At 38.1% G+C, this 10,324-nt stretch overlaps 1 long non-coding RNA gene across 1 annotated transcript; it reads left to right on the top strand.

The window, feature by feature from the left end:
- Positions 1 to 85: 85 nt before the first annotated feature.
- Positions 86 to 6,312, top strand: LOC131409832 (uncharacterized). Its single transcript, XR_009221028.1, has 3 exons — positions 86 to 261; positions 969 to 1,080; positions 4,573 to 6,312. It is a non-coding gene; the product is annotated as an uncharacterized LOC131409832 (long non-coding RNA).
- The last annotated feature ends 4,012 nt before the right edge of the window (positions 6,313 to 10,324 follow it).

Raw genomic sequence — 10,324 nt, 5'->3', positions numbered from 1 at the left:
GGGCGGCGGGCGGCGGGCGGCTGGCGGCGGGCCCGAGGGCTGCCGGGGCGCGGGTAGCGGAGCGCGCCCGCACGCGGGCCTCTCACGGCCGCAGACGCCGGCGGCCGGAGACGAGGCGTGCGGGAGGCCTCTGAGGCCGAGACTGAATTTCTGCCGGCCCGCTCTCCTCGGCCTCCTCTTTCCGGATCAGGTGGCCGTGGGGCCCCGGCCTGCACGGCAGGCTCCCGGGGAGGAAAGTCCCCTCTGCCGGGCCTCTCCTAGGTATCTTCGTTCCTTTCCAGATGGTTGTTTCTTCCGTTAACGGAAAGTGGTGAAAGAATAGAAAGCTTTAGGATTTCCGTTAGTTTATGTTGCAGGGCTTCTGCTACAATCTAAAGTATCCGCGGACGTCTTTACACTTTTCTCATTTTTATTAACATCTGTAAAACAGTTGACGCGTGCAAGGAGACAGCTTCACTCGCAACACCTTGCCTGACGTGACTCGCTGTCCTGTTGCTCAAGCGGCGGACCCGGAGGCGCGCGGCCGGGCTCCCGTGACCAGCGCGCCTCGTCCCGGCCGGCTGCGCGCGCCACTGCTTCCTTCTGTGTGACGTCGTGAAACAGCCAGTGCAATAAACACGTTTTATTTTTTATTTTTCCCTTGGTATTTTCATTTTAAAGTGACAAGAGGAAGGAATTTCTTTTAAACCAACGTTTCCTTCTCTGGACTGTTTACATTTAGTACTTGTGTTTGTCTTTCACTAAAAAATTTAATCGTCAGTAAGAGTTAATTGAAATCTAGATAAACCAATTTTTCTATGATTTTACCCTGTTCAAAATTGTTAAAGTGCAATTAAAATGGAAATTCTATGAAGATGTTCAGATACAGGTTCATACTCATGAGCTAGAACAATACAGAAGATAATACACGGAGAGATGATTGCAAGATTGGTGTTTACATCCGCATTTCCTTTCAATTTCCTTTTCAGAGCTTAGTTTGGGTGTGGTGGAACAAGGACCCTGGAGCTTATGTATCCCGAAGATGAAGATCTCAAACATCCTGGTGTTCTGTTGGCAGTTATCCTTATCTCTGCTGATCAGGTATAGAGGCACGTTTAGGGAGATGGTTGAGGCAGGATTGGGGTGGGATTGGGGCACATTAGGGGAAGAAAAACTTGGAGAAGCTCTTCGAAATAGTTTAAATATTTGCTTCTTGAAAGCTTTGTCGTCTTGACAAGGGCAAAACAAGGTATGTTGAGATTCTTAAGGCCTCTAATAAGTTTTCTTCAAAGGAATTAAAAAGTGCATACCTCAAGAGATATAACATAGTAAAATGCTCAGGTGCCAAATGTACAATGGGATGTGACCACCACCCGGATCAGTGTATAGAGTATATCTAACACCCCAGAGAGCTTACTTGTGCTCCTTCTAGCCACATCCCCTTGCCACCACCACCACTACTACCATTCTGTCTTACCTTGCATGTTCCTAAACTTGATATGAAAGGAATTATACAGACGCAGTTTTCTTTGTGACTGGCTTCTCCTAAACAGTTTATGTGGATAGCTGGTTTGCTCTTTCCAAGTAGAAGAAATGTAGTGAGTGAAAGTCTATATGGATGAAACAATTTTCTTTTTTTTTTGTCTTAAAATTTAGAGAAGATGTAGATGCATACATTAGCTATTACTGATGCATTACATGAGCAATGTTAATATATAAAAGGAGATAGTTCCTAACCCCACCAATAAAAATAATCCTTATCATGGGGCCTGCGTGGTGGCATACTAGTTAAGTGTGCACTCCGCTTCAGCATCTGGGGTTCACAGGTTGAGACCCCGGGCGTGGACCTACGCACCGCTTGTTAAGCCATGCTGTGGCAGCGTCCCATATAAAGTAGAGGAAGATGGGCATGGATGTTAGCCCAGGGCCAGTCTTCCTCAGCAAAATGAGGAGGATTGGCAACAGATGTTAGCTCAGGGCTCATCTTCCTCACTGGAAAAAAAAAAAAAATCTTTCTTGTGCATTATAGGGAATATTTTCTTAGATTTTCTTTAAAATTTAAATCCTTTTTCATTTATATTTTTAAATTTGCATTTCATTTCCACAACCCTGCCTTCTTGGCAGTATACAAAACAGAGGGGCTGAAGATAATATTGTTCTAAATAGAAGTGACAGGTTTATCCAATCACCTTCTGAGGTCGTGCCCAACAAAATCTGCTTTTATTAGTGTTTATTTCTTATATTTAGACTCCATTTTTAAAAGACATAAAGATACTTTATGGTCAGAAAAGGCCAGACAAAATAATATCTGAATAAAGTTAAAGGAGTTATTATTTAGTGTTAAGAACCTGAGTGAGGACTGGTAATCCTCTGCCTGCTTTGTGTCCTGGCTATGCACAAGTCTCAAATTTCTTTACACGCTTTCATTCTATGAGCTCATCTAGTCCCTAGTTAATTCAAATATGATCAATAAGTTGGTGTAGCGCAAATCTCTATTTCCAGCCCTGATCTCTCTATACTACTCCTCCCAAATGCCTCCTGGACATCTCTGGGCATCTCTGCCCATTTTGCTATCGCTTTGCTCATCTTTTTCACTGATTTATGTTTTCTCGATAATAATACCTGTGGGTTAAATTGGTTGCCTGTCTTCTTCCAGTCTATGCCTTTTCTTTGACCTTTGTTTATAGTACCTTTTCTTATACTGAAATTTAGTTTGAATGTAGTCAGATTTATTTGTTCGTTCCTTTATCTTTTGTGCTTTGGGAGTCTGGTTTATGAAATCCTTTACTACTTCAAAATCACAAAGATACTCATCTGTCTTTTTGCTAAAAGTTTTAAAGTTTTATTCTTGATATTTAGGTTTTTAATCAACCTACTATTTTTTGTGCATGAGGCAGAGATCTAATTTTATTTATTTTATTTTATATATGAGCAATTAATTGTTCTAGCAGCATTTATTAAATAGTTTAACTTTTCTTTTATGGTTTGTAATGTCACTGATCTTACCTCAGGTTTCCACACATCCATGGATTGTTTATTCTTTTCCATTGGTCAATATGTATGACCTCTATGACATTATCACACTATTATAAATTGCTACAGCTTTTATAATGAATGTTTATAATACATTTATAATAAGTTTTCAGAATAAGCTTTTATAATAAGTGTTACCCAGGAAGATATTAAGAACAGTTAATATCCACCTATTTTCTTCCAAATTATCTTGGAAATGCCAAGTCTTTTTCTACTCTATATGAATTTCAAAGTCATCTTGTTAAGATCTATAGAAAAAACTTGAGTTTTATTGAAAATTCATTAGGGCCTCAGTTTCTCCTCTGTAATATATTAATGGTTGTTATGACTAGATATAATTAATTTGTTTAGTGTACTTATGAATGGTTATTACCGTCTTCATCATCATCATCATCGATGAATGAGCCTTTACTCTGGCTTTGAGATCTTAAATTTGGAAATCCTCCCTTCTGACCACAACCTCATACATTGGTTTATACATCTTCCACTCCCTTTCTCCCACTAAACTTATTCTTTGACTCCATCAAGATATTTAGTGTTGAAACCATCTCTATTTTTCTAGTCTGTCTGTCCATTCCTGGATTGATTTATTTTTCCCATTCCTCACAAAAGTTGCTCCATATCTTCACTATTCTACCTTTTTCACTTATTAAGCCTGCCAATTGTTACTACCAGGCTTATTTTGAGCTCAGATGACCTTGATTTTTAGTTACCAAAGAAGCTTTCCTCATGGTCTTCTCTAAATGTGGCTGTAATTCTTCCTAGACTTAGCATCTGCCCTGTTCACGTCTCACTGCTCCCTGTGTTCTAGAGCTCATCCTCCAAGACCTTGCTCCCTCAAATACCTTCTCATGAATTTTCATTTTCTTGCTCTCTACTGGCCCTATAAACTGGTGATTTCCAGGCTTTTAGATTTCACCGACCGATAAATTTTTTAATTGAGAAAATCAACATAGATTTGCCAACTTTTTATGTTGTCAAGAAAAGATATTTAAAAGTAATATAACAGGGCCGGCCCCATGGCTTAGCGGTTAAGTGCGCCCACTCTGCTGCTGGCGGCCCAGGTTCAGATCCCGGGCGCGCACCAACACACCACTTCTCTGGCCATGCTGAGGCCGCGTCCCACATACAGCAACTAGAAGGATGTGCGGCTATGACTTACAACTATCTACTGGGGCTTTAGGGGAAGAAAAATAAATAAAATTAAAAAAAAAAAGTAATATAACAAACAACAAAAAACTACTACCATCTACTACTGGAAGGTAGTATAGCATAATAGTTAAGACCACAGACTCTAGAGCTAGACTGTTTGGACTAGAATTCTGGCTCTGCCAGGGTAAATTATATAACCTATAAAAATGTAGATAATATCTACCTCTTAAGGTTGTATTGTATATACTAATTCAGTGAAGTAATACATATAAAGCAATTAAAACAGTATGGCACATATTTGTGCACAGTAGTGTTATATTTTATCGTCAACATAATTATTATTTTCTGCATCACTGACAACATGTGTTTTCTATTATAGCTGCACCTTGCTTTTTTTTTTTTTAACAGTGGTTGCTCTAGGGCTGCAAGGTTAGTAGGATGGCACCAAGTGTCAGTGCGAATCACCTGTGGCTCTTATTAAGATTGCTGCAAGTATAAAATGCTTAAGAGGACCCCATGCACATTTCTGGAGCTCTTTCTCTGTGTGTCTCCCGTCTCCCCTTACTCTACTCTACAAAGATAAGAAGTAGAGAGAGAGAGTAGCTTGTACAAGTCTATAGAGAGGAAAAAGCAGGTTTCATATGACATATCAAAGGTGAATGTGTTGGACTTCTCAACAGCAACTCTGGAAGTGAAAGGATAATGGAGCAATGCTTCAAGTTTCTGAAGGAAAATTACTTCTAATTTACAATTCTGTACAAGCCAAGCTATCAATCATGAGGCTAGAATAAAGTTATTTTCAAACCTAAAAGGTCTCAAAAAATACACATTCCATGCATCCTTTCTCAAGAAGCTAATGGAGGATGTGTACCACCTAAATGAAGATTAAACCAAGAAAAAGTAGGACATGTGATCAAGGAAATATGAAACCCAAAATAAGAGAGAGGTGAAAGCAATTGCAGATTGATGGTTTTGAACAGTAAGATGAAATTAATGAACACCTAGTATGTCTGAACAAACTGAGAGGAGGCTTACCCTCCTGGGCCATAGTTTGGGGTTAAATTAATGATTATTATATAAGAAACTAACCAAATGTTTTAAAAGAATTTTTATTACATCTAACAATTTATTCAAACTTTTTAAAGGGATAAACAAAACTTCCTAAAAAGAGTATTATGATTTTGGTGTTTGGCATTCTTACATTATACTTCCCCTTTGTTTATGAGGAACTACATTTTAACTGCCTTGCCTTACAGTTTTAAGAGGAAATGCAGCAAACTGGAAATAAAAGCAAAAGCAGAGAAACAAAACTGGTATCTGTAAATTAATAACCTATGGTAAAACTATTTTAAAATCATCTTCTATAATACTTTGTGGCACTAAAAACAAGCAGTATATAGAATGGCCTTATAGAAAATTCCTTGAGACACATGGTAGAATAAAGTGAGCTTTGAAAAACCCTTTCTACCCTGTAATTCTATGAGTGTAGATTGAGAAGCCACTTTTGCAGTCATTGACTAGAAAAAGATTTAGTAAGGGGCCGGCCCGGTGGCGTAGCGGTTAAGATTGCGTGGTCCCCTTCAGCGGCCTGGGGTTCGCAGGTTTGGATCCCAGGCGCGGACTGACGCACTGCTTGTCAAGCCATGCTGTGGCAGCGTCCCATATAAAGCAGAGGAAGATGGGCACGGATGTTAGCCCAGGGCCAATCTTCCTCAGCAAAAAAGAGGAGGATTGCCAATGGGTGTTAGCTCAGGGCTAATCTTCCTCACACACACAAAAACAGATTTAGTTAAGAAGTAAATATATGCATAGGTATATGTAAACATATATAATAAAAAGCTTAATTCTGTAGATTTCTTGAAGTTCCTTTTTCTTTTTTAGAAGTCACCATTTTTGCCTTAGAAATTCCATGCTTACTATAATCTTTGTTAAAATAATAGGGCAGGTTCTTATTTACCTCGGAAGTTTATGGAACTAGCCTACTCTAAGTGCTCATGAACTAGGCATTAAAGAAAATAGGAATCTAACTAATGCTTTGTGATATTACTGTTATGCAGAGAATTTGAGATTTAATAATATATTGCTACATGATGTAATCTATGCAGAAATAGAAGTACACTGATGTACACCTGAAACTTTTACAATGTTATAAACCAATGTTACTGCAATAAACAAAAAATTAAAAAATAATAATAATAAGATATTGCTTTATATTATCTAACTTTTTTTTAATATTTTGCCTTTAGCTTGTAAACTCAGAGATAGCTGCGTTTTGTATGGAATAATGCTATTCAGATTAAAGGCACCCAATATCTTTTTAATGGCTGATTTGTTAAGAAAATATATAGGTTATAAAAATTGAGAAATAAACAATTTAAGAACATAAGCAATGCCAAATCTAGTAGATGGATGATTTCCTGGTTCTTCCATGTCATGTTAGTTTAGACATATTCAACATGTCAGTTCTGGCTACTCAGATCTTTTCAGTCACATTTCCCTTTTTTTTTCTTTTTTGGTGAGGAAGATTGGCCCTGAGCTAACATCTGTGTCATTCTTCCTCTATTCTTTATGTGGGATGCCGCCACAGCATGGCTTGATGAGTGGTGTGTAGGTCGGTGCCTGCGATCTGAACCCGCGAACCCTGGGCTGCCAAAGCAGAGCAGACGAACTTAACCACTATGCCACTGCGCTGGCCCCCACATTTCCCTTTTGTTCTCATAATTCTTAACCATATTGATTTTTGCTACTCCTGATTAAAATGCTATATTTGACAGATTCTTTAAATCAGAAACTTTAAATTCCACTTAAGACTTTCTTGGGTGCAATTTTCTTAGGTATTAGCAAATCTGTTCAAACTAATTTCATTTGCTACCTTAGTACTAATCATTTTATGCCTGGACCATAGCAACAACCTGCCTGATATTTGACCTCTAGCTTCCAACTCTAAAATATCCTATACAAAGTTTTAACAATAGCTTTTCTAAATGAGGTTTTTTTTTTTAATAGACTTGATTTTTTTAGAGCAGTTCTAGGTTTACAAAATATTGAGGAGAAAATACAGAGTTCCCATATGACACCCCCACCACACACATATACACTCAGTTTCTCCTATTATTAACATCTTGCATTAATGTGGTACATTTGTTACAATTGATAAACCAATATTGATACATTATTATTAACTAAAGTGCATGGTTTACACAAGGGTTCACTCTTTGTGTTGTACAGTACTGTAGGTTTTGACAAATGCATAATGTCATGTATCCAGCATTACAGTATCATACAGAATAGTTTCACTGTCCTAAAAATGCCCTGCGTTTCACCTATTCATCCCTACCCCACCCGCCCAAACCCCTGGCAACTGCTGATCTTTTTATTATCTCTATAATTTTCCCTTCTAAATGAAATTTTTACTGTCATTTAAAACAATCTCTGGAGTAGATCCATATGTGTGGTGAAAAAAGCAAGCTGCAGAAAACATGTATAGTATCCTATTTATAAGTTTTAAAAACCATGTATATACACATATTTGATTATACACAGAAAATTTCTGGAAGGATACATAGAAAAATGATTACTTCTGTGGGAAGGAGAATGGGGAGAGTTGATGAGGTCTTTTACTTTCTACTTTGCTTCTGTTTGAATTTCTTACTATATACAAATATTATTTTATCATTTAAAATATTTTAATAATAAAGCTAAAAAAAAAATCTCTTGGTGAAGATTTTTTTCCAAACATGAAAGCACTGGAAACCAAAAAGGAAAAGATCTAGAGATTTTAACTGCATAAAAATATTAAAATTCTGTACCTCAAAAGCATCATTAAATTTGATCCACCCTGCTATTCATCCATCTACAATGTTTTTTAAACTCATATTTTCATACCTCATGTTCTCACATGACATTTTGATGATTTCTCGCTCCTTCTTCATACATTACTAACCTCCCACTCTACATCTTCTTGGCTCACTGTAGGCTTAATTTCATTTTAAAACTGTGACCCTTTTCAGCAATCCCAATCTGCCTTACCCTGCTTTATTTTTATAGCACAGATTACCTTCTAAAATGGTTTATTAGTTAGGTATCTCATTGTTTGTATATTTTTGTCTCTGGTCCTTCATGCCATTTTCCACCACTAGAAAGTAAGTTACACAAGAATAAAGCTTTTTGTCTCTCTTATTCACTGATGAATCCTCTGCCTGACACTTGGTAGGTGCTCAATAAAAATTAGTTGAATAGATAATTGAATTGTTTTTTAAATTATTAAATTTAAATTTTTAAAAAATTCAATACGTATATCTGTTCCTATAATTCTGCTTCAGTTGGTATATGTTGTTTAATTTGTTGTGTTATATCGTGATCACACTCCTCACATGTCTAGATAATTTGGTTCACAAGCTCATGTTTTCTACTACTCTTTTTCTGATAATGGACATAGAGGAAGAGCAAAAGGGCCGACTCTAGTTTTTATCCCTTCCACAAGTGGAAGGATTAGAGAGCAGAGAGCTTCAGGCACCACCAGAACTCTGGTGCCCTGTCTCTGCTACTGTTTCACTCGACAGCATTTGCCTTGAAATTCATAATGCAGCAGAAGGCTGTGGTGATCCATCACAACCGTGGAGGTTTGGAGAAGGAGCAGGGAGTGAACGTCGCAGTGCTCTAGCGTCTGTGGTCAGCCCACGCTCTTTTTCATTAGCAAGCCTGATCTGTTGCTGATGATTTCTGGAGCAATCAGTTGTCTGGCACTGATTGTCCCAAAGCAATGTGGGGGAGTGGCAGGAACAACACTTACAAACTTACTCCTGAGCCTAACTAGGGTCTCCTCACAGTTTTTGGTCTTATTCCTCAAGCCCTTGCTGCCTTGTTTCTGTGGTTGCCCAGGGTTGATTTGGAGGGAGGAACCCACAGCCCTTACTAACTCTCCATTTTCTCAGAAACCATACATAAGAAGTCTGCTTTAAATATAAAGACACAGATAGATTAAAAGTAAAAGAATGGAGAAAGATCCACCAAGCTAATGCAAAGAAAGCTGTAGTTGCTTTCAGACAAAACAGATTTCACAACAAGGAAAGTTATCAGGTGTTTTCCATAGTGGCTGCACCAATTTCGATTCCCACCAGCACTGTATGCGAGTTCCCTTTTTGCCACATCCTGCCAACACGTGTTATTTCTTGTCTTTTTGATGATAACCATTCTGACAGGTGTGAAGTGATTCCCAGAGCTTTTTTATACAAATACAAATTTATATTCTCCCTTTTTAAAAACAGGTTATCATGGGGCCGGCCCGGTGGCGCAGCGGTTAAGTGCCTGTGCTCTGCTGTGGTGGCCCGGGGTTCGCAAGTTTGGATCCTGGGCACGCACCGCTTGTCAAGCCATGCTGTGGCGGCGTCCCATATAAAGTAGAGGAGGATGGGCACACATGTTAGCCCAGGGCCAATCTTCCTCACACACACAAAAAAAAACAGGTTATCATAATGTGTACTATGTTCCATATCTCACTTTTTTGGTTACCAGTATATCTTAGAGGTATTTAATTAGCTCCATAATGAGAGTCCTCATCCTTTAACAGCTGCATAATATTCCACTACAAGAATGCCAGAATTTATTTTACCAGCCCCTATGATGGACATTTGCATTGTTTTCAGTCTTTTGCTTTTAAAAACAGTGTAGTAATGAATAATACTCTACATAGATTTATCTCACATGTTCAAGATATCTGTAGGATAAATTCAGAGAAATAAGATTGCTAGAGCAAAGGAGGCGTGTGTGTAATTTTGATAGGTATTGCCCAGTTTCCCTCTGTAAGTGTATAAACAACAGGTGAGAATACGCCCACAGCATTGTCATTAGAGTATGTTATCAAACGTTTGGATTTGAGACTGATAAGGGAAAATGTTTAATCTTAGTATAGTTTTATTATGCATTTCTCCTGTTATAAATAAGGTGAAATATCTTTTCAGACTGGGCAAAATGTTACATGACCTATTGCTAGTGGGGATCCAGGTAGAAGGGCGTTGTAATACATGGCTGGTGTAAATGTGAAATTTTTAACCTATTTGCAAAACAGTCTGGCAACCTGTGTTAAAATTTTTTAAACTACAAATACCTTTTGTCCTTGCTATACCATTCTTGGGAATCTGTCCTCTATAAATAAAACATG

The sequence above is a fragment of the Diceros bicornis genome, chromosome 8, assembly GCF_020826845.1.
Source record: "Diceros bicornis minor isolate mBicDic1 chromosome 8, mDicBic1.mat.cur, whole genome shotgun sequence".
Classification (NCBI taxonomy): domain Eukaryota; kingdom Metazoa; phylum Chordata; class Mammalia; order Perissodactyla; family Rhinocerotidae; genus Diceros; species Diceros bicornis.
Note: the sequence above shows the minus strand (reverse complement) of the source record. Positions and strands in the feature narration are given on the sequence as shown.